The 24,966-nt window shown below is 41.8% G+C and overlaps 1 pseudogene; it reads left to right on the top strand.

Annotated features, from left to right (window-relative positions):
• LOC120039780 overlaps positions 1-19,340 on the top strand; it is an 86,998-nt pseudogene extending 67,658 nt beyond the window's left edge.
• The last annotated feature ends 5,626 nt before the right edge of the window (positions 19,341-24,966 follow it).

Below are 24,966 nucleotides of genomic sequence, written 5' to 3'. Positions count from 1 at the left end.
GATGGACAGTGCACCAGTACCTCAGTGCCCAGCAGCAGATATGGACAGTGCACCAGTACCTCAGTGGCCACCAGCAGAGATGGACATTGCACCAGTACCTCAGTGCCCACCAGCAGAGATGGACAGTGCACCAGTACCTCAGTGCCCACCAGCAGAGATGGACAGTGCACCAGTACCTCAGTGCCCACCAGAGATGGACAGTGCACCAGTACCTCAGTGCCCAGCAGCAGAGATGGACAGTGCACCAGTACCTCAGTGCCCACCAGCAGAGATGGACAGTGCACCAGTACCTCAGTGCCCACCAGCAGAGATGGACAGTGCACCAGTACCTCAGTGCCCAGCAGCAGAGATGGACAGTGCACCAGTACCTCAGTGCCGACCAGCAGAGATGGACAGTGCACCAGTACCTCAGTGCACACCAGCAGATATGGACAGTGCACCAGTACCTCAGTGGCCACCAGCAGAGATGGACAGTGCACCAGTACCTCAGTGCCCACCAGCAGAGATGGACAGTGCACCAGTACCTCAGTGCCCACCAGCAGAGATGGACAGTGCACCAGTACCTCAGTGCCCACCAGCAGAGATGGACAGTGCACCAGTACCTCAGTGCCCACCACCAGAGATGGACAGTGCACCAGTACCTCAGTGCCCACCAGAGATGGACAGTGCACCAGTACCTCAGTGCCCACCAGAGATGGACAGTGCACCAGTACCTCAGTGCACAGCAGCAGAGATGGACAGTGCACCAGTACCTCAGTGCCCAGCAGCAGAGATGGACAGTGCACCAGTACCTCAGTGGCCACCAGCAGAGATGGACAGTGCACCAGTACCTCAGTGCCCACCAGCAGAGATGGACAGTGCACCAGTACCTCAGTGCCCAGCAGCAGAGATGGACAGTGCACCAGTACCTCAGTGCCCAGCAGCAGATATGGACAGTGCACCAGTACCTCAGTGCCCACCAGCAGAGATGGACAGTGCACCAGTACCTCAGTGCCCACCAGAGATGGACAGTGCACCAGTACCTCAGTGCCCAGCAGCAGAGATGGACAGTGCACCAGTACCTCAGTGCCCAGCAGAGATGAACAGTGTACCAGTACCTCAGTGCCCACCAGCAGAGATGAACAGTGTACCAGTACCTCAGTGCCCAGCAGCAGAGATGGACAGTGCACCAGTACCTCAGTGCCCAGCAGAGATGGACAGTGCACCAGTACCTCAGTGCCCAGCAGCAGAGATGGACAGTGCACCAGTACCTCAGTGCCCAGCAGAGATGGACAGTGCACCAGTACCTCAGTGCCCACCAGCAGAGATGGACAGTGTACCAGTACCTTAGTGCCCACCAGCAGAGATGGACAGTGCACCAGTACCTCAGTGCCCACCAGCAGAGATGAACAGTGCACCAGTACCTCAGTGCCCACCAGCAGAGATGGACAGTGCACCAGTACCTCAGTGCCCACCAGCAGAGATGGACAGTGCACCAGTACCTCAGTGCCCACCAGCAGAGATGGACAGTGCACCAGTACCTCAGTGCACAGCAGCAGAGATGGACAGTGCACCAGTACCTCAGTGCCCAGCAGCAGAGATGGACAGTGTACCAGTACCTCAGTGCCCAGCAGCAGAGATGGACAGTGCACCAGTACCTCAGTGCCCAGCAGCAGAGATGGACAGTGCACCAGTACCTCAGTGCCCAGCAGCAGAGATGGACAGTGCACCAGTACCTCAGTGCCCAGCAGCAGAGATGGACAGTGCACCAGTACCTCTGAGTCCGCCATGATGATTCCGGGAAGAACCACAGAGGTTTCTGTAAGTCTGAACCTGGTGCCCGGATACCGGGTGGAAGGCACCACTGCGTTCTTCCAACCCTCTCCGCAACTATTCGACTTGGGGCTAACTATCAATGGCAACCCGCTGTTGGAACTGACCACTAGATCCACTTACCCCCTGGTACAAAATCTGACTCAAGCGGATATTTCCATTCCTCGGCACACTCAACTAGGAACATTGATCGATTACTTCTTCCATGATTTTGAACTGGTTGTTCCCATGATTGGGCCTCTTCCATCCTCCCTAGACCTAGATGGCGAGGGAGGTACGCTGTTTACTTGTCTGTCAAAGGCATTCGCAGTAACCCCCATATTGCCACTTGACGACACATCAACGTTCAGGCTGGATGTCGATTCTGACATCTGTTCTAAAACCAACCGGTAAATGGTGTCTTACCGTTGACTATAGACAACTCAACAAACTGGTTCCGTTGTCTCGTTGGCCAATGACACAGCTCGACCCAATGTTGAAAATCTGTGAACGTCTAAATAAGAAATTGGGCCATTTAAACAGCATGTGTCGAACCCTTTCGACAACGGGGAGATTTTACTGATGTGCTTTGTGTCTTCGATGTAAAAATAAGTTTTGGACTTCCACTTAAAATTAGTTATTTACTTATTTTATGTTTAAGGAAGTGTGTAAAGTTGTGGCCAAACGTTTTGAGAATGACACAAATATGAATTTTCACAGTCTGCTGCCTCAGTTTGTATGATGGCAATTTGCATATACTCCAGAATGTAATGAATAGTGATCAGATGAGTTGTAATTAATTGCAAAGTCCCTCTTTGCCATGCAAATGAACTGAATCCCCCCCAAAACTGGAAGCTTCAAAAGGAGGGTGGTGCTTGGAATCATTGTTCTTCCTCTGTCACCCATGGTTACCTGCAAGGAAACACGTGCCGTCATCATTGCTTTGCACAAAAAAGGCTTCACAGGCAAGGATATTGCTGCCAGTAAGATTGCACCTAAATCAACCATTTATCAGATCATCAAGAACTTCAAGGAGAGCGGTTCAATTGTTGTGAAGAAGGCTTCAGAGCGGTTTAATTGTTGTGAAGAAGGCTTCAGGGAACCCAAGAAAGTCCAGCAAGCGCCAGGACCGTCTCCTAAAGTTGATTCAGCAGCGGGATCAGGGCACCACCAGTACAGAGCTTGCTCAGGAATGGCAGCAGGCAGGTGTGAGTGCATCTGCACACAGACTGATATTCTGCAAAGGGTACAGGGATTGGACTGCTGAGGACTGGGGTAAAGTCATTTTCTCTGATGAATCCCCTTTTCGATTGTTTGGGGCATCTGGAAAAAAGCTTGTCCGGAGAAGACAAGGTGAGCGCTTCCATCAGTCCTGTGTCATGACAACGGTAAAGCATCCTGAGACCATTCATGTGTGGGGTTGCTTTCAGCCAAGAGTGTGGGCTCACTCACAATGTTGCCTAAGAACACAGCCATGAATAAGGAATGCCACCAACAAATCCTCCGAGAGCAACTTCTCCCAACCATCCAGTAACAGTTCGGTGACGAACAATGTCTTTTCCAGCATGACGTGATAAGTGGCTCGGGGAACAAAACATCAATATTTTGGGTCCATGGCCAGGAATCTCCCCAGACCTTAATCCCATTGAGAACTTGTGGTCAATCCTCAAGAGGCGGGTGGACAAACAAAAACCCACAAATTCTGACAAACTCCAAGCATTGATTATGCAAGAATGGGCTGCCATCAGTCAGGATGTTTTAGCCCAGAAGTTAATTGACACCAGGGTGGATTGCAGAGGTCTTGAAAAAGAAGGGTCAACACTGCAAATATTGACTCTTTGCATCAACTTCATGTCATTGGCAATAAAAGCCTTTGACACTTATGAAATGCTTGTAATTATACTTCAGTATGTCATAGTAACATCTGACAAAAATATCTGAAGACACTGAAGCAGCAAACTTTGTGGAAATTAATATTTGTGTCATTCTCAAAACTTTTGGCCACGACTGTAGGTCGCATTCTGTATCATACAGCTATGAAAGTTATATATTTAGAACCACCTGCTCGATTGGAATTAAGCGACATCTGTGTCTTGAGTGTCCAAGAACGGTTTAGTTTTTTGTGTTCTGACTTGTAAAACAGAATGAATAAATAAGTAATGTAAACATTATCAGTAATTACCAGGAAACTCTACAACATTTGTTTTAAAATCACACTAAGATTGTTAAAACTGGCCTTAGCTTATTGAGCGATCTGATTAGGATTTACCCTCGTAGCAAGGCCTATTTATCATGTGGAGGTTTCATTCAGATCTCTTTTTTTTTTTAAACACACTGTCTTTGGCAGGAGAAAGACCAGACTCAGAGGAACCAGAGCCAGGGACGTCCAAACCAACAAGAAGACACCAGTGTTCCCACTGTGGAAAGTGTTTTAACCAGTTAAGGGACCTGTACCGACATGAGAGAATACACACAGGGGAGAAATCTTACCACTGCTTGCAGTGTGGAAAGAGTTTTAACCAGTCAGGGGATCTGAAAAAACATGAGAGAATACACACAGGGGAGAAGCCTTACCACTGCTCCCAGTGTGGAAAGAGTTTTAACCATTTAAGGATCCTGAAAGTTCATGAGATAATACACACAGGGGAGAAGCCTTACCAATGCTCCCAGTGTGGAAAGTGTTTCAACCAGTCAGGGCATCTGAAAGAACATGAGATAATACACACAGGGGAGAAGCCTTACCACTGCTCCCAGTGTGGCAAGTGTTTTAACCGGTCAGGGAACCTGAAAAATCACGAGAGAATACACACAGGGGAGAAGCCTTACCACTGCTCCCAGTGTGGAAAGAGTTTTAACCATTTAGGGACCCTGAAAGTTCATGAGATAATACACACAGGGGAGAAGCCTTACCACTGCTCCCAGTGTGGCAAGTGTTTTAACGAGTTATGGAACCTGAAACAACACAAGAGAATACACACAGGGGAGAAGCCTTACCAATGCTCCCAGTGTGGAAAGTTTTTCAGCCAGTCAGGGGATCTGAAAAAACACGAGACAATACACACAGTGGAGAAGCCTTACCACTGCTCCCAGTGTGGGAAGTGTTTCAGCCGGTCAGGACATCTGAAAGAACATGAGATAATACACACAGGGGAGAAGCCTTACCACTGCTCCCAGTGTGGCAAGTGTTTTAACCGGTCAAGGAACCTGAAAAAACACAAGAGAATCCACACAGGGGAGAAGCCTTACCACTCTCCCAAAAAAACACGAGCGAATACACACAGGGGAGAAGCCTTACCACTGCTCCCAGTCTGGAAAGAGTTTTAACCAACTAAACAACCTTAAAGAACACATGAGACTGCACATAGAGGAGACGGCTTACAAAAGCTCAGACTGTGGGAAAACCATATGAAATTGCTTCTTCCAATTATTGATAAACATGTACCTGTTAAGAAACTATCTGTTAGAACTGTTAGAACTGTTAAGGCTCCATGGATTGATGAGGAATTTAAAAACTGTATGTTTGAAAGAGTTTGGGCAAAAGGAGTGGCTAATAAGTCTGGCTGCACATCTGGCTGGCAAATGGAGAAATGATGTGACCAAACTCAACAAAATAATACACTTTATTAGGAAGCCAAGATCAATGATATAAAGAATGATGGAAAAAAAACTTGCAAGTATTACATTTTGTAAAGTTGGTGTGGGAGAGGTGGAAAAATTGTTATCGATCAATAATGACATTGACAACTTAGATGGGAAGCTACTGAGGACAGTAGCTGACTCTATAGCCACTCCTATCTGTCATATTTTTAATCTGGGCCTAGAGGAAAGTCTTTGTCCTCAGGCCTGGAGGAATGCCAAAGTAATTCCACTACCCAAGAGTGGTAAACACGGTCTTTACTGGTTCTAACAGCAGACCTATAAGCTTGCTGCCAGCTCTTAGCAAACTGTTGGGAAAAATTGTGTTTGACCAAATACAATGATATTTCTCTGTAAACAAATGAAAAACAGACTTTCAGCATGCTTATAGAGAAGGACACTCAACATGTGCTGCACTGACACAAATGACTGATGATTGGTTGAGAGAAATTGATAACAAGAAGATTGTGGGAGCTCTATTGTTAGATTTCAATGCAGCCTTTGATATTATTGACCATAACCTGTTGTTTAAGAATGTCTGTGCTATGGCTTTTCAACCTCTGCCATAATGTGGATTCAGAGCTATCTATCTACTAGAACTCAGAGGGTTTTTAATGGAAGCTTCTCTCATGTCAAACATATAAAGTGTAATGTACCTCAGGGCAGCTCTCTAGGCCCTCTACTCTTTTCTATTCTTACCAATGACCTGCCACTGGCATTAAACAAAGCATGTGTGTCCATGTATGCTGATGATTCAACCATATAAGCATCAGCAACCACAGCTAATGAAGTCACTGAAACACTTAACAAAGAGTTGCAGTCTGTTTTGGAATGGGTGGCCAGTAATAAACTGGTCCTGAACATCTCTAAAACTAAGAGCATTGTATTTGGTACAAATCATTCCTTAAGTTCTAGACCTCTGCTGAATCTGGTAATGAATTGTGTTGCTGTTGAACAAGTTGAGGAGACTAAATTACTTGGCATTACCTTAGATTGTAAACTGTCATGGTCAAAACATATAGATTCAATGGTTGTAAAGATGGGGAGAGGTCTAGCCGCAATAAAGAGATGCTCTGCTTTTTTGACATCACACTCCAAAAAGCAAGTTCTGCAGGCTCTAGTTTTGTCTAATCTTGATTATTGTCCAGTCGTGTGGTCCAGTGCTGCAAGGAAAGACCTAGTAAAGCTGCAGCTGGCCCAGAACAGAGCGTATTGCTCTTAATTGTAATCAGAGGGCTGATATAAATACTATGCATGCCAGTCTCTCTTGGCTAAGAGTTGAGGAGAGACTGACTGCATCGCTTCTTCTTTTTATAAGAAACATGAATGTGTTGAAAATCCCAAATTGTTTGTGTAGTCCGTAAGGGAATTCTGCCCTATGTGCACACAAGAGACCACAGGAAAACTTATTTGATCAGAGGTTAGTTTGTTTAATAAGGATTGCAACACAGAGTTTACACTTACAGCAATTTGCAAGCAACACTCAGTTCAAAAGATGGTGTTTTCCCTTTTTATCCCCTACTGAGGATCACCCCGCCCAGGGTGATGTCCCTTAACTTTAACACCATATAACCTCATAATTAATAGTTGCTAATACAAAGATGTCTCTGCCAGGCAGAGTTCAGCTTATTGCGTTATTGGCAGTTAGTTTCCCAATCACTCTTCCCCTTATTGCTATCATGTCAGACTGGAAGTAAGACTGGAACATAGTATCAACAGGAACTCTTAGTTCCCTTTATCCATCTGTTAACTAAAATATAGTTTCAACACACAGACATCTGACTTTGTACAGTTGACCTTTTCATGCACTTGCAAGGTGTCAACCACTGATTCTTAATCTCAAGCAAAAGCAACACAAGAATCATTGTACTTTTGTCATCACAGGTGTTCCTATAATGTACAGATATCATCAAAGTTCTTACAAGTCAACTTACACACAGCTCTGACACACACACTTATCCCACCAGACATGCCACCGGGGGTCTTTTCACAGTCCCCAAGTTTCCAGAACAAATTCAAGAAAGCGTACAGTATTATATAGGGCCCTTATTGCATGGAACTTCCTTCCATCTCATATTGCTCAAATAAACAGCAAACCTGGTTTCAAAAAACAGACCAAGCAACACCTCGCGGCACAACCCCTCTCCCCTATTTGACCTAGATAGTTTGTGTGTATGCATTGATATGTAGGCTACGTGTGCCTTTTACAAAATGTATGTAGTTCTGTCCTTGAGCTGTTCTTGTCTATTGATGTGCTGTATTCTGTGTCATGTTTTGTGTGGACCCCAGGAAGAGTAGCTGCTGCTTTTGCAACAGCTAATGGGGATCCTGATAAAATACTAAACTCTGTTATTCTCTGTGAGCTCAGTAATAAAGAATCTTGGTTTGACTTGGATTCCAGCAGTTCCTTATATTATAATATCCACCACAACTCACCCACAGATTGCTGTTTATCATTGTCTCAATGAAGACTTCCTCATTCCACTTTCCTGGGGGCATTTACAAGCCTCCCACTGGTTAAAACCTGTTATGGCTGCAGGGGGCGTATTGAGTAACTGGAAAGAGGTGCCCATTTTCAAACGGCCTCGTACTCAATTCTTGCTCGTACAATATGCATATTATTATTACTATTGGATAGAAAACACTCTCTAGTTTCTAAAACCGTTTGAATTATTTCTCTAAGTGAAACAGAACTCTTTTTACAGCCCATTTCCTATCCGGAAGTGAGATTTCCAAAAGCGAGGTCTCTCTTCAAGAGCTTGTCTATAAAAGGGCATGTCACTTAGGACTGTAGAAACACGTCATACACCTTCCCCTGGGTGTCAAGCGGAAGTGAGAGCAGAAATGAGTTGATTATCTTGTTCAGAGATTGAATACACCCTCTTGGAATGAGAGGTCCGCCATTATTTTTTTTTCGAGAGCGCGAAGTAGGACCTGGAATCACCTTCTGGAAACGCGTCGTTATGGCCGAATACACTCTCCGGCTTCGATTTTTTTTGATACATGTCACAATATCATCCTAAAGTATGTTTTTTCAATATAGTTTTATTATATTATTGAAATTTATTCGGGAGTTTTAGCGTGATGCGTTGTATGACTTCGCTCAGGAAGGAGAGGTTAGCGTCGCATGGCCAGTGTGCTTGCTAATTGAAGAGGGAAAGAGTTCGTTCTGAATCCAAACAAAGACGGTTCTGAACAAAGGACCCCTTGTACAACATTCTGATGGAAGATCAACAAAGGTAGGACCCAATTTGGGATGCTATTTCATATATCTGTCGAACTGTGCTATCGCTACCGATTACATGGAATCAATGCTGTTGTGTGTTAGCTATTGTAGTAAGCTAATATAACGATATATTGTGTTTTCGCTGTAAAACACTTAAAAAATCGGAAATATTGGCTGTATTCACAAGATCTTAGTCTTTCATTTGCTATACACCATATATTTTTCAGAAATGTTTTATGATGAGTAATTAGGTAGTTGACGTTGGTGTCTGTAATTACTCTGGTTGCTTCGGTGCTATTTCTGACGGTAGCTGTGATGGTAGCATCAATGTAAAACTGATTTATAGCTCAAATATGCACATTTTTCGAACAAAACATAGATTTATTGTGTAACATGTTATAGGACTGTCATCTGAGAGAGTTGTTTCTAGGTTCGTTTGGTTGGTTCTAGGTTAGTTAGGTTGGCTTTGTGCATGCTACCTGCATGCTACATGTGCTGTGAAAAATGTCTGTCCTCTTTTTTATTTGGTGGTGAACTAACATAAATATACGTGGTGTTTTCGCTGTAAAACATTTTAAAAATCGGACATGTTGGCTGGATTCACAAGATGTTTATCTTTCAAATGCTGTATTGGACTTGTTAATGTGTGAAAGTTAAATATTTAAAAAAAAATAGATTTTGAATTTCGCGCCCTGCACTTGAGCTGGATGTTGTCATAAGTGTACCGGTGTCGGGCTTGCAGCCCTAACAGGTTTAACCTCTTTGGGCTAGGGGGCGGTATTTTGACGTCCGGATGAAAGCGTTCCCAAAGTAAACTGCCTGCTACTCAGGCCCAGAAGCTATGCATATGCATATAATTAGTAGATTTGGATAGAAACCACTCCAAAGTTTCTAAAACTGTTAAAATAATGTCTGTGAGTATAACAGAACTGAAATGGCAGGCGAAACCCCGAGGACAAACCATCCCCCACCCCAAAAAAATCCTACCACTGATTTCAATGGCGTGCACTATTATAATAAGGCGAAATCCTCCCGGATTGCAGTTCCTAGGGCTTCCACTAGATGTCAACAGTCTTTAGAAAGAGTTTCAGGCTGTTTCTTTGGAAAATTAGGGAGAAGTTGTAGTTTTTCTAAGTGGCTCCCATTTTGGCTGTAGTGTTTCCAATGCGCGTGGAGGAAAGCGCGTTCTTTGTTATTTATCATACAATTGTCCGTCTTAAATGTTATTGTTTATTTGCGTATTAGGGTACCTAACGTTTGATTATAAACTTTGATTGACTTGTTTGGATAAGTTTATTGGTAACGTTTGGGATTCATTTTGTATGCATTTTGAAGGAGGAAAACAGAGTGGATTATTGACTGAAGAGCGCCAGCGAAACTGAGTTTTTATGGATATAAAGAAGGACTTTATCGAACAAAAGGACCATTTGTAACGTAACTGGGACCTTTTCGAGTGCCAACAGAAGAAGATCTTCAAAGGTAAGGCATATATTATATCGCTATTTCTGACTTTCGTGTCGCAACTCCCTGGTTGAAAATGATTTGTTATTTATTTGTATGCGGGGCGCTGTCCTCAGATAATCGCATGGTTTGCTTTCGCCGTAAAGACTTTTTGAAATCTGACACCCTGGCTGGATTAACAAGAATTTAAGCTTTATTTTGATGTATAACATATATTTTCAAGAATGTTAAATATTTGAATTTGGTATTTTTTAATTTCGCGTTCTGCAATTTCACCGGATGTTGGCCAGATGGGACGCTAGCTTCCCAACTACCCCAACTACCCCAAAGAGGTTTTAAGATGAATGTTGTTTTAATTCTATATGGGTCATGCATTGCTTTGGTCATGTGTTCCCTTATGGGTCAATGATTTTAATTAGAATATAGCAATGATGCTCTCTCCTCAATCACTTCCAGTTTCTTTGGAAAGTATTCAGACCCCTTGACTTTTTTCACGTTTTGTTACGTTACAGCCTTATTCAAAAATGGATTAAATAAAATAATTTCCTCAGCAATCTACACATAATACCCCATAATGACAAAGCGGAAACAGGCTTTTTATACATTTTTGCAAATGTTTTAAACACACAAAAAATGATTTACATAATTATTCAGACCCTTTGCTATGTGAGACTCGAAATTGAGCTCAGGTGCATCCTGTTTCCATTGATCATCCTTGAGATGTTTCTACAACTAGATTGGCGTCCACCTGTGGTAAATTCAATTGATTGGACATGATTTGGAAAGGCACACACCTGTCTATATAAGGTCCCACAGTTGACAGTGCAGATCAGAGCAAAAACCAAGCCATGAGGTTGAAGGAATTGTCCGTAGAGCTCCTAGACAGGATTGTGTTGAGGCACAGATCTGGGGAAGGGTACCAAAACATTTCTGCAGCATTGAAGGCCCCTGATTTAGCCCCCTGCAGTAAAAGGTTATTGATGGTGTAAAATGTTCTGTTTAAGCCATTAGTAAAGGGCACATCTTTAAGAATACAGTTATCTTTTTTTGTTGTTTTGTGGTCTATATCCTGTCAATAATTTATTCCTTCATAAACAGAAAACATATGTGTACCTCAACACAACATGTGTTCAAGGGCCCATCTAGGTTCACAACCTCTTGACCATTAAATCTGGATAGCTGACAAAAAGGGTAAAAGTGATCTGTTTAGGTCGTCAGTAAAGGAAGCATAGTTAAAGAGTACAATGAACCTTTCAAAGAGGATGGTGTGAGGCCTCTGGGGCATTTTTGGTGGGGTTGACTGAGACATCCCTCGGACACTCTTTTATGGGGGGTAAAATGTATCTGTTTAGGTCATCAGTAAAGGGGACATCTTAATTTTACAATGACCCTCTCAAAGACTGAGACATCGCCCGGACATCTCCCCTATAACTATTTTTAAAAGGGTAAAAATTATCTGTTTAGGTCGTTAGTAAAACATATGTTTTGAAACCACCTGGGGGTCCAGGTTGTTAGTTATTTTGTGTACATATAGTTCCCCTGTGTGCAAGAGCACCCCTAGATTCACAACTTCTTGACCCTTAACATTCCCAGCCAAGGGGAGAGACAGAGGGAGAGAGATTTAAATTCATTGAAAGTTAATGACATTTTATTTCAAACCTTTTGTTTTTTTCAAAACCTTTAGTACAGACATTTAAACATACATATTACAATTGTTAAAGTTATGTCATATTAAATACTAAATGATGTCACTAATGTTTTATTACTAAAGAACTTTATATAAATCATACATGTTATTATTACATGTAGCAACACAACATGACAATAACATGGTAACAACACAACATAACAACAACATGGTAGCAACACCACATAACAACAACATGGTAGCAACACAACATGACAACAACATGGTAGCAACACAACATGGTAGCAACACAACATGACAACAACATGGTAGCAACACAACATGACAACAACATGGTAGCAACACAACATGACAACAACATGGTAGCAACACAACATGACAACAACATGGTAGCAACACAACATGACAACAACATGGTAGCAACACAACATGACACAACATGGTAGCAACACAACATGACAACAACATGGTAACAACACAACATCACAACAACGTGGTTGCAACACCACATGACAACAACATGGTAGCAACACAACATGACAACAACATGGTGGCAACACAACATGGTACCAACACAACATGGTAGCAACACAACATGGTACAAACATTATTTGGCACAGACAAGAGCACAAAGGCAAGAAGGTAGAAACAGCAATACATCACACGAAGCAGCCACAACTGTCAGTAAGAGTGTCCATGATTGAGTCTTTGAATGAAGAGATGGAGATACAACTGTCCAGTTTGAGTGTTTTTTGCAGCTGTTCCCATCGCTAGCTACAGCAAACTCAAAAGAGGAGCGACCCAGGGATGTGTGTGCTTTGGGGACCTTTACCAGAATGTGACTGGCAGAACGGGTGTTGGATGATGGCTGCAGTAGATATCTTAGATAGGGGGGAGTGAGGCCTAAGAAGGTTTTATAAATAAGCATTAAACCAGTGGGTCTTGCGACTGGTATACAGAGATGACCAGTTTACAGAGGAGTATAGAGTGCAGTGAGGTGTCCTATAAGGAGCACTGGTGGCAAATCTGATGGCCGAATGGTAAAGAACATCTTGCCGCTCAATGTATCCTACCATGACTATATCCAACCCAACTCCATGTGTTGCCACTATCATGTATCCTACCATGACTATATCCAACCCAACTCCATGTGTTGCCACTATCATGTATCCTACTTGGCTGAAGCTTTGATCCAGTGGAAGAAGTATTGAGGAGCAGGGAGGTTAAAGGTCACTTCAGGATACAGCTGTTACTCTACACTATCCCTAGATAATCATGGCGCTTGCAACGCCAGGGTTGTGGGTTCATTCCCCACGGGGGGACCAGGATGAATAAGTATGAACTTTCCAATTTGTAAGTCGCTCTGGATAAGAGCGTCTGCTAAATGACTTAAATGTAAATGTAAAATAATCCAGGTGGACTGGGGACAGCAAGGACTCATCATGTCAGGTTGTCCTGAGGCATGGTCCTAGGGCTCAGGTCCTCCGAGAGAAAGAGAGAATTAGAGAGAGCATACTTAAATTCACACAGGACACCGGATAAGACAGAAGTACTCCAGATATAACAAACTGACCCTAGCCCCCCGACACATAAACTACTGCAGCATAAATACTGGAGGCTGAGACAGGGGGGGTCAGGAGACACTGTGGCCCCCTCCGATGATACCCCCGGACAGGGCCAAACAGGAAGGATATAACCCCACCCACTTTGCCATGGCACAGCCCCCACACCACTAGAGGAATATCTTCAACCACCAACTTACCATCCTGAGACAAGGCCGGGTATAGCCCACAAAGATCTCCGCCACGGCACAACCCAAGGGGGGGCGCCAACCCAGACAGGAAGATCACGTCAGTGACTCAACCCACTCAAGTGACGCACCCCTCCTAGGGACGGCATGAAAGAGCACCAGTAAGCCAGTGACTCAGCCCCTGTAATAGGGTTAGAGGCAGAGAATCCCAGTGGAGAGAATTGGAATTGACCCTATACATTTGCAACACAAACAATATTTGACAAAATCATGATGAAAAAGGCAATTTTAGACATATTCATGCCTCTTGATTGTAATAGATGGTCATAAGTTTACGTCTGTTTGCTGTTCTCGTTCACACAGGAGAGAGACGTGACTATCGTGGATCCTCTGGGGAGCCTCAACAATATCCTGATGCTGACGAGGCAGAGAAGAATCTTTCCAGATCAGAACACCAGATGGTACAGCTTGGTCTGGTCTAGCATACAGCTTGCTCTATCGGGGTCTGGGCTGGGTTTCTGTAAAACACTTCATGACAACAGTGGCTTCAGCATCCATAAAGATATGTGTCTGTGTCCCCTCTTTATGATTACCAGGACAACGCTAGCCCTTCCTCTCTCCCGGAGTCCCCATGTCGTGCCTCTCCCGGTAGCGCCTTACTGCTGGGTATGAAGAGGTTGTCTGTGCTGCTGGTGGACTGCAGGAAAACAACGGGGCTGAGTGGAACTGTGAGAGGAGGAGAAGAGAAGAAAGGATCAGATTTGACTCATCAAAGTAAGTGCTGTAGTTTAGTTTGAACAAATTAAATAGATCTGCCCACTGGTATCTGTTACCAGGACAACCAGCAGAGTTCTGTTAGTTGTCATGAATATAGACTGGTGGATATGGATGTTATGAATATCATAACACTGAAAAAGGATTCTGCCAATGAAAAGAGAGAAACCAATAGACCATATTAAACCGTGATGAAAGTTAGCTTTAGAGAGAATGTTTCAAGATGATCTGATGTAAGGTGCTTGTTTTACAAAAACTTTTCCTTAAAACATTATGGATGTTACATTGTCTGTCCCAGTCAAAACCCCTATCTTTACAAGACTGTAGAACAGACAAACTAAATTCAAGACACTGTTAATTAATTAACTAATACTGAGACTTTCAGCTTATAGGGAAGGACATTCAATAAGCATAGCACTTACAAATGACTGATTGGCTGAGAGAAGTTGATGACGATAGAAATATTGTTGGGGCTGTTTTGTTAGACTTCATTGCGGCTTTTGACATTATCGATCATAGTCTGCGTATGGCGTATGGCTTTACAACCCCTGCTATATTGTGGATAAATAGCTTTTTTTTTAATGTAACCTTTATTTAACTAGGCAAGTTGGTTAAGAACAAATTCTTATTTTCAATGACGGCCTAAGAACAGTGGGTTAACTGTCTTGTTCAGGGACAGAACAACAGAGTTTTACCTTGTCAGCTCGGGGATTCGATCCAGCAACCTTTTGGTTACTGGCCTAACGCTCTAACCACTAGGCTACCTGCCGCCCCAGAGCTACCTGTCTAACAGAACACAGAGAGTGTTCTTTAATGGAAGCCTGTACAACAAAATCAAGGTAGAATCAGGAATTCCACAGGGCAGCTGTTTGGCACCTGCTTGTTTCAATCTTTACCAACGACATTTGAGTAAAGCCAGTGTGTCTGTATGCGGATGACTCAACACTGTACACGTCAGCTACCACAGCAACTGAAATGACTGCAACACTTAACATAGAGCTGCAGTTAGTTTCAGAATGGGTGGCAAGGAATAAGTTAGTCCTAAATATTTCAGATTACCTTCAGTTACATGGCCTACTATGCTAATTCTGTAGCGGTATTGTTAGAGGGGGGTAAAGAAAGATTTTGTTGGTGCGCCAGGCAGGTATTAACCCTAGTTATTAAAGTTAGTTATTACCTATTATAACATTATTATTATTAAATATTATTAAAACCGAAAGGATAAGAGTAGAATAGATAGAGTAGCGCTTCCAGACACATTCTAAACATGATGGCGTGTTAAAGGAGGACTGTAGCATCTAATGATGAAACATTATGGAGTCTTACAGGAGGACTGTAGCATCTAATGATGAAACATTATGGAGTCTTAAAGGAGGACTGTAGCATCTAATGATGAAACATTATGGGGTCTTAGAGGAGGACTGTAGCATCTAATGATGAAACATTATGGAGTCTTAAAGGAGGACTGTAGCATCTAATGATGAAACATTATGGAGTCTTAAAGGAGGACTGTAGCATCTAATGATGAAACATTATGGAGTCTTAAAGGAGGACTGTAGCATCTAATGATGAAACATTATGGAGTCTTACAGGAGGACTGTAGCATCTAATGATGAAACATTATGGAGTCTTAAAGGAGGACTGTAGCATCTAATGATGAAACATTATGGAGTCTTAAAGGAGGCCTGTAGCATCTAATGATGAAACATTATGGAGTCTTAAAGGAGAACTGTAGCATGGAGTCAACCTGGCGGGTTGAAATATGATTGTCATGTGTTTGTTTGATAGGGTCCTCAGATATTCGCATGGTTTGCTTTTGCTGTAAATCCTTTTTGAAATCTGATACGGTGGCTAGATTAACAAGAAGTTAATCTTTAATTTGGTGTATTGCACTTGTGAATGCATGAAAGTTAAATATTTAGAATAAAAAATATATATATTTCGCGCTCTGCAATTTCACCGGATGTTGTCGAAACGTTCCGCTAGCGGAACCCCTAGCCATAACAGGTTTTAATGTGTTTGAGCCAATCAGTTGTGTTGTGACAAGGTAGGGGTGGTATTCAGAAAATAGCCCTGTTGGGTAAAAGACGAAGTCCATATTATGTCAAGAACAGCTCAAATAAGCAAAGAGAAACAACAGTCCATCATTACTTTTAGGACCATCACAGGAATGGAAAGCCCAGAGTTACTTCTGATGCATAAGTTCATTCGAGTTACCAGCCTTAGAAATTGCAGCCCAAATAAACGCTTCACAAAGATCAAGCAACAGACATCTCAACATCATCGGTTCAGAGGAGACTGCGTGAATCAGGCCTTCATGGTCGAATTGCTGCAAAGAAACCACTACTAAAGGACACCAATAAGAAGAGACTTGCTTGTGCAAAGAAACACGAGCAATGGACATTAGACCGGTGGATGTCTGTCCTTGGGTCTGATGAGTCCAAATTTGAGATTTTTGGTTCCGAGCGTCATGTCTTTGTGAGACGCGGAGTAGATGAACAGATGATCTCCGCATGTGTGGTTCCCACCGTGAAGCATGGAGGAGGAGATGTGATGGTGTGCGGGTGCTTTGCTGTTGACAATGTCAGTGATTTATTTATTCAAGTCACACTTAACCAGCATGGCCACCACATCATTCTGCAGCGATACGCCATCCCATCTGGTTTGGGCTTAGTCCCACTATCATTTGTTTTTCAACAGGACAATGGCCTTGGTCAACACACCTCCAAGCTGTGTAAGAGCTATTTGAACAAGAAGGAGAGTGATGGAGTGCTGCATCAGATGACCTGGCCTACTCAATCCCCCGACCTCAACCAAATTGAGATGGTTTGGGATGAGTTGGATTGCAGAGTGAAGGGAAAGCAGCATACAAGTTCTCAGCATATGTGGGAACTCCTTCACAACTATTGGAAAAGCATTCCAGGTGAAGCTGGTTGAGAGAAAGCCAAGAGTGTGCAAAGCTATCAAGGCAAAGGGTGGCTACTTTTAAAGAATCTAATATATATTTTGATTTGTTTAACACTTGTGGTTACTACATGATTCCATGTGTTTTTTAATAATTTTGATGTCTTCTCTATTATTCTACAATGTAGAAAATAGTAAAAATAAAGAAAAACCCTTGAATGAGTAGGTGAGTCCTAACTTTTGACTGGTACTGTACATTAAATTCCCTGGCAACAGCTCCAGTGGACATTCCTGCAGTCAGTATGCCAATTGCCCGCTCCCTCAGAGATCTGTGGCATTGTTGTGTGATAAAACTGCACATTTTCAAGTGGCCTTTTATTATCCCCAGCACAAGGTGCACCTGTGTAATAATCAAGCTGTTCAATCAGCTTCTTGATATGCCACACCTGTCAGGAGGATGGATTATCTTGGCAAAGAATAAATGTTAACTAACGGATGTAATAAATTCTGCAATCTTTTTTTATCAGCTCATTAAACATCCAACACTTTACATGTTGAGTTTATATTTTTGTTAATTGTATTAACTATCAGTTTTAGGAACATCTACCCAAAATATTTCACCTTATTTTTTACTTTACCCAAAATATGACATCGGCGATAGTCAAAATGTTGAAAATCTGTGAAAGTCTAAATAAGAAATTGGTCCATTTAAACATCATGTGTCGAACCCTTTCAACAACGGGGAGATGTTACTGATGTGCTTTGTGTCTTCGACGTAAAAACAAGTTTCGGACTATCACACAAAATTACCTATTTAGTTATTTTATGTTTAAGGAAGTTTGTAGGTCACATTCTGTATCATACAACTATGAAGGTTATATATTTAGAACCACCTGCTGATAGGAATCCAGTGATGTCTGTGTTAGTGTCATAGAACTGTCTAGTTTTTTGTGTTCTGACTTGTAAAACAGGATGAAAAAAATGAGTAACGTAAACATATCAGTAATTACCAGGATGCTCTACAACATTTGTTTTAAAATCACACAAAGATTGTTAAAACAGCCCTCAGGTTATTGAGAGATCTGATTCAGGATTTACCCTCGTAGCATGGTTGTTTTATCATGTGGAGGTTTCATTCAGGTCTCTATTTTAAACACTGTCTTTGGCAGGAGAAAGACCAGACTCAGAGGAACCAGAGCCAGGGACGTCCAAACCAGCAAGACGACACCAATGCTCCCACTGTAGAAAGGGTTGTAACCGGTTATGGGACCTGAAACAACATGAGAGAATCCACACAGGGGAGAAGCCTTACCATTGCTCCCAGTGTGGAAGGAGTTTTAGCCATAAAGGAAACCTGAACCAACACGAGAGAATACACACAGGGGAGAAGCCTTACCACTGCTCCCAGTGTGGAAAGAGTTTTAACGATTTAGGGAACCTGAAACAACATGAGAGAATACACACAGGGGAGAAGCCTTACCACTGCTCCCAGTGTGGAAAGAGTTTTAAAGATTTAGGGAACCTGAAACAACATGAGAGAATACACACAGGGGAGAAGCCTTACCACTGCTCCCAGTGTGGAAAGAGTTTTAACGATTTAGGGAACCTGAAACAACATGAGAGAATACACACAGGGGAGAAGCCTTACCACTGCTCCCAGTGTGGAAAGAGTTTTAAAGATTTAGGGAACCTGAAACGACATGAGAGAATACACACAGGGGAGAAGCCTTACCACTGCTCCCAGTGTGGAAAGCGGTTTAACCAGAAAGGACACCTGAATGAACATGAGAATACACACAGGGGAGAAGCCTTACAACTGCTCCCAGTGTGGAAAGAGTTTTGCGGATAAAAACCACGAAACAACATGAGAGAATACACACAAGGGAGAAGCCTTACCACTGTTCTCAGTGTGGAAAGTGTTTTAACCGGTTAGGGGCCCTGAATGAACATGAGAGAATACACACAGGGGAGAACCCTTACCACTGCTCCCAGTGTGGAAGGTGTTATAGCCGTTTACGGACCCTGAAAAGACATGAGAGAATACACACAGGAGAGAATAATTTATTCTCCAAGTGTGAATATACTCAAACATATATTTGTATGTTTTTATTAGAAAACATGAAGTGAATATGGAGTATGTCAGTTTGAATATAGAGTAGATCAGATTCCATGTGTTTAAATGGTCCTTTTTTAAACTCTGTGTTTGTGTTTATCTGGGTGTCTTTCCTCCAGCACTACAGATAATCAAGTGATATTTGGATGTGATGCATTTGTTCCATTGTTTACATTTGCATTGTTGGTCCACTGATGATTTAATGAAATGAAAATGTTCACAGACTCTGTAATGCAAAATGTTAATTGTATGTGTCCACGTAACTGAGTATGTGACTAACCTTGTGAAACTGTCCTATTATAATCTCCTGTTCCTGGGAGTATCATCCTGTGTTGCAAACCAGCTGCACCTGTTTCCTTGTATGAATAAAGTCCCTCCCAGGAACAGGAAACTATAAAGATATGTGCTCATCACCCAATGCTTCAGGAATACAGACTGTCTATACTGCGCTGTGTAACTGTTATTCTCTCTGAGCTCAGAAATAAAGAATCTTGGTTTGACTTGGACTCCAGCAGATCCTTATTTTATAATATCCACCACAACTCTCCCACAGATTGCTGTTTATCATTGTCTCAATGACGAGTTCTTTGTTTTATTTTCCTGGGGTCATTTACAAGCCTCCCACTGGTTGAATAAACTTTATTTCCACGTCATTTCAACAAAACAAATCCATGTGATGATGATAGATTAATGTTGAAAACTGATTGGATTTGTAAAAAGCCATGAACGGCAGGTATTTTTTTATTTTTCACCGAACTGGCAACCTAAATCCAATGACAGGTGACATTTTGTGTTGATTTCATGTTGAATTCACTTTACTTGACGACTCAAAGAAATGTAAATAGAAACTAGATGTTCAACACGTCTGTGCCCAGTGAGCTGGTTTGAAAAAGCGGCAGGTGTTGGATCAATATCTAGCTAAATTTCCATCCAGATTTTCATGTGAATATTCTAAAATCTGCAAAAAAATATATACATATTTTCCCACCTGAAATGTTTACATCAAACAGACTTATTGCGGATTAAAGGCTTTGCGTTATGACGTAGTGCACAAAAAAATCAAGTTTGCTGTTAAATTCCCATGTACCGAATGAAAAATACAAGTTAAATTGGTTTCCATCACATTTTCAACTCCCCTGATGGTTTTAAAAACGTGTGTAAAATAGAAAACGTGCTCTTGTCCCGTGCACTGTAGCCAGCAGCTCACATATACAGTGCTGGTAGGCTACCTACATGATGAGATTATTATGGATGAGAGAGATATTATTTTATTTGTCAAATGGCAGCCAAGCATCAATCATCATGTCACCAGAATAAGACCATCAAAATGTATTGGAAATGAGCATCAAGCTCATCACATGCAGTTTCACCACCCTGTGAAGTTCATAACTTATTTAATCTGTAGCCTAATAAACTGCATGTGTTCCCAAGTCATAGTGGGAGGACCACACAACATATTACTTGATTCCAAGTTAACTAAGATGTGATGGTTATTATATAAATATTTGCTCAAAGGAGTTTCCACCTCCATTTCTCACTTATACATTTTTACTGACACAAAAAGACCCCACCATGTAAAACAAACAAACAAATTGTCTATCTGCATTAATGAAATTGTACAGCCATATCCTGTTTCCATCAGCCCGGTCATTACTTTTGAAATGGTTGGATAAATATCCACCTTCATGATATGGATGAAGCCTGATTTGGAATGTCTGAGTAGTTCTGTATGATGTCATAATACATCCCTCTGATAATCAAGTGATATTTGGAATGTCTGAGTAGTTCTGTATGATGTCATAATACATTCCTCTGATAATCAAGTGATATTTGGAATGTCTGAGTAGTTCTATCTGATGTCATAAAACACCCCTCTGATAATCAAGTGATATTTGGAATGTCTGAGTAGTTCTATGTGATGTCATAATAAACCCCTCTGATAGTGATCCATTTGCTCCATTGTTTCCATGTCAGTTGGTTTCCCACTCTGATGATTTATATCTGACAGAGGGGCTTTAAAGGAATAGTATGGTGACATCTTAGTGGGGCTTTAAATAAATAGGATTATTCATTAATTTAATACTCCTATAGCAACAATACACTGCAGCTTTGAAGTCAAGAAGAGAATGGGCTGATGGGTGTTGGTGCTACTATACAGGTAAGTCTGTCCAATATGAATGTTCAATACACACAATAGGTTGATCAGTAGCCAGTTAGTTAGCTGCTACGTTTTTAGCAACACAACTCGCTATCAACAAAGTCAAAATGCCCTCCAGGCCTGGTGGTGGCAGCAGTGTACTACATTAACTGTTTACCAGAACTTCCTGAGGGGAAACAATTAGGCTGTATATAGCTTGATTTTGGAGCCAGCAGCATACCACCCTACTTCCCACAGCTGGCTTGCTTCTGAAGCTAAACAGGGTTGGTCCTGGTTGGTTATGCAAACATTTGTTTATTAGATTATGTTTATCATTAAGAATATTGTTTTATTTCTAAATGGTCACGCCTTGCTTTGGTCATGTGTTCTCTTATGGGTCAATAATTTTAATTAGAATATAGCAATTACGGTGTCTCCTCAATCACTTCCAGTGCCTTTGGAAAGTATTCAGATTGGGGACATTGCCTTGTGTAGGGTGCCATCTTTCAGATGGGACGTTAAACGGGTGTCATGACTCTCTGTGGTCACTAAAGATCCCATTGCACTTATCATAAAGAGTAGGGGTGTTAACTCTGGTGTCCTGGATTAATTCCCAATCTGGCCCTCATACCATCATGGTCACGAAATCATCCACGGTCGATTGAAAAAAGTAGGTGCCAAAAAGCTGCCCTGGGGAATTCCTGATTCTACCTTGATTTTGTTGCACAGGCTTCCATTAATGAACACTCTCTGTTAGACAGGTAGCTCTGGGGTGGTAGGCAAGTAACCGAAAGATTGTTGGTATCCCGAGCTGACAAGCTAAAACTCAGTTAACCCACTGTTCCTAGGCCGTCATTGAAAATAAGAATTTGTTCTTAACTGACTTGCCTAGTTAAATAAAGGTTACATTTAAAAAAATATATTGTTTTCCTGCAGTCCACCAGCAGCACAGACAACCTCTTCATACCCAGCAGTAAGGTGCTACCGGGAGATGCATGACATGGGGACTCCGGGAGGGAGGAAGGGCTAGCATTGTCCTGGTAACCATAAAGAGGGGACACAGACACATATCATTATGGATGCTGATGTCACTGTTGTCATAAAGTGCCTTACAGAAACCCAGATCCCGATAGAGCAAGCTGTATGCTAGACCAGACCAAGCTGTACCATCTGGTGTTCTGATCTGGAGAGACTCTTCTCTGCCTCGTCAGCATCAGGATGTTGTTGAGGCTCCCCAGAGGATCCACGATAGTCATGTCTCTCTCCTGTGTGAACGAGAACATCAAACAGATGGTGAACTTATGACCATCGATTGCAATCACAGAGTCTTACAAGAGGCATGCATATGTCTAAAAAAGGGCCTATAATGGCCACTTTCATCATGATTTCCTAAAATATTGTTTGTGTTGCAAATGTAAAAGGGTCGTTCCACGAAAAGGGGTCCTTTTGCATCCCTTTGAAAATTTATTAGAAATTATGCTCCCAGATGTTGAATTCTGAAAAGCCTGTTTTATGAAGTGCACTTTAATGTGGACTACATGGATATTTCAATAAATCTAATATAAAAGTCACAAAAATATATGTACCAATGACGGATAGCACCTTTAATAATTTATTGAGTACTGAACAACATGCAACAAAGTGTAGAACTTCAGTAGAATGCCCCTTTCAAACCCCACATTAGTTCAAGAAACGCATATTTTGTGCCCGTTTTTAAGTCAGTACTCACTGGTCTTAAAACCTGTCTAGGACTGGGGTGCCGCTAGCGGCACCCCCCCCCCCCCCACTGAAAAGCCAGGGCGCGAAATTCAAAAAAAATATATTTTTTAAAATATTTAACTTTCACACATTAACAAGTCCAATACAGCTAATGAAAGATACAGATCGTGTGAATCCAGCCAACATGTCCGATTTTTAAAATGTTTTACAGGGAAGACACAATATGTAAATCTATTAGGTAAACACCTTAGCAAAAGAGACCATTTTTTCTTTGTCCACCAACACCACTAGCTATCACCAATTCGGCTAAACTAAGATATTGATAGCCACTAACCAAGAAAAAACCTCCTCAGATGACAGTCTGATAACATATTTATGGTATAGGATAGGTTTTGTTAGAAAAATGTGAATATTTCAGGTAGATATCATAGTTTACAATTGCACCCACCGTCACAAATCGACTAGAATAAATAGATAGAGCAACGTGTCTTACCTAATTACTAATCATAAAACATTTCGTAAAAATACACAGCATACACTAATCGAAAGAGACAGATCCTGTGAATACAGACAATATTTCAGATTTTCTAAGTGTCTTACAGCGAAAACACAATAAATCGTTATATTAGCATACCACATATGCAAACGTTACCCCAGCATTGATTCTAGCCAAAGAGCGCGATAACGTCAACATCGCCAAAAGATATTAATTTTTTCACTAACCTTCTCAGAATTCTTCAGATGACACTCCTGTAACATCATATTACAACATACATATACAGTTTGTTCGAAAATGTGGATATTTAGCCACCAAAATCGTGGTTATACAATGAGAAAAGTAGCCGAGCTGGTCAGAAAATGCCGTGCTCCATATTAGACAGTGATCTAGTCGTATACATAAATACTCATAAACGTGACTAAAAAATATAGGGTGGACAGCGATTGATAGACAATTTAATTCTTAATACAATCGCGGAATTACATTTTTTAAATTATCCTTACTTTTCAATACAGTTTGCGCCAAGCGAAGCTACGTCAAAAAAGATGGCGTCCTAAGCCACTAACATTTTTCGACAGAAACACGATTTATCATAATAAATTGTTCCTACTTTGAGCTGTTCTTCCATCAGTATCTTGGGCAAAGGATCCTTTCTTGGGTGTAATCGTCTTTTGGTGGAAAGCTGTCCTCTTGCCATGTGGAAATGCCAACTGCGTTCGGCATGAACTGGAAGCGTGCCCAGAGATTCACAGCGTCTCAGAAATAAATGTCCCAAAATCGCACTAAACGGATATAAATTGCTATAAAACGCTTTAAATTAACTACCTTATGATGTTTTTAACTCCTATAACGAGTAGAAACATGACCAGAGTAATTTTACTCCCTACACTAATGCTTGGAACAAGTGCGGGTCGGTGGCCGCCACGCGCATGACGCAGCAAGAAAAGAGTTCTTAGCTACAGGGTTTTTTTATTTATAGTGCCTGTGATTGCGCAATCGACCCCATTCAAATCGTCATCACGTAAAGGCATCCAGGGGAAGACGTAAGCAGTGTCCGTATACTCATAAGAATAACATTGGACTTAAAACTGACTCCAGAACAGGGGCCAACATTTCTGAAATCTGACTCCATGTCAGGGAAATTGCTGTAGAATGACTTCTGTTCCACTTAGGGACAAAATTTCAACTCCTATAGAAACTATAGACTGTTTTCTATCCAATAATAATAATAATATGCATATTGCACGATCAAGAATTTTGTAGGAAGCCGTTTCAAAAATTACACGATTTCCATAAATAGTGACAACA

The sequence above is a fragment of the Salvelinus namaycush genome, unplaced genomic scaffold (genome assembly GCF_016432855.1).
Source record: "Salvelinus namaycush isolate Seneca unplaced genomic scaffold, SaNama_1.0 Scaffold3, whole genome shotgun sequence".
Lineage (NCBI taxonomy): Eukaryota > Metazoa > Chordata > Actinopteri > Salmoniformes > Salmonidae > Salvelinus > Salvelinus namaycush.
This window is presented reverse-complemented; position numbering and strand designations above follow the sequence as displayed.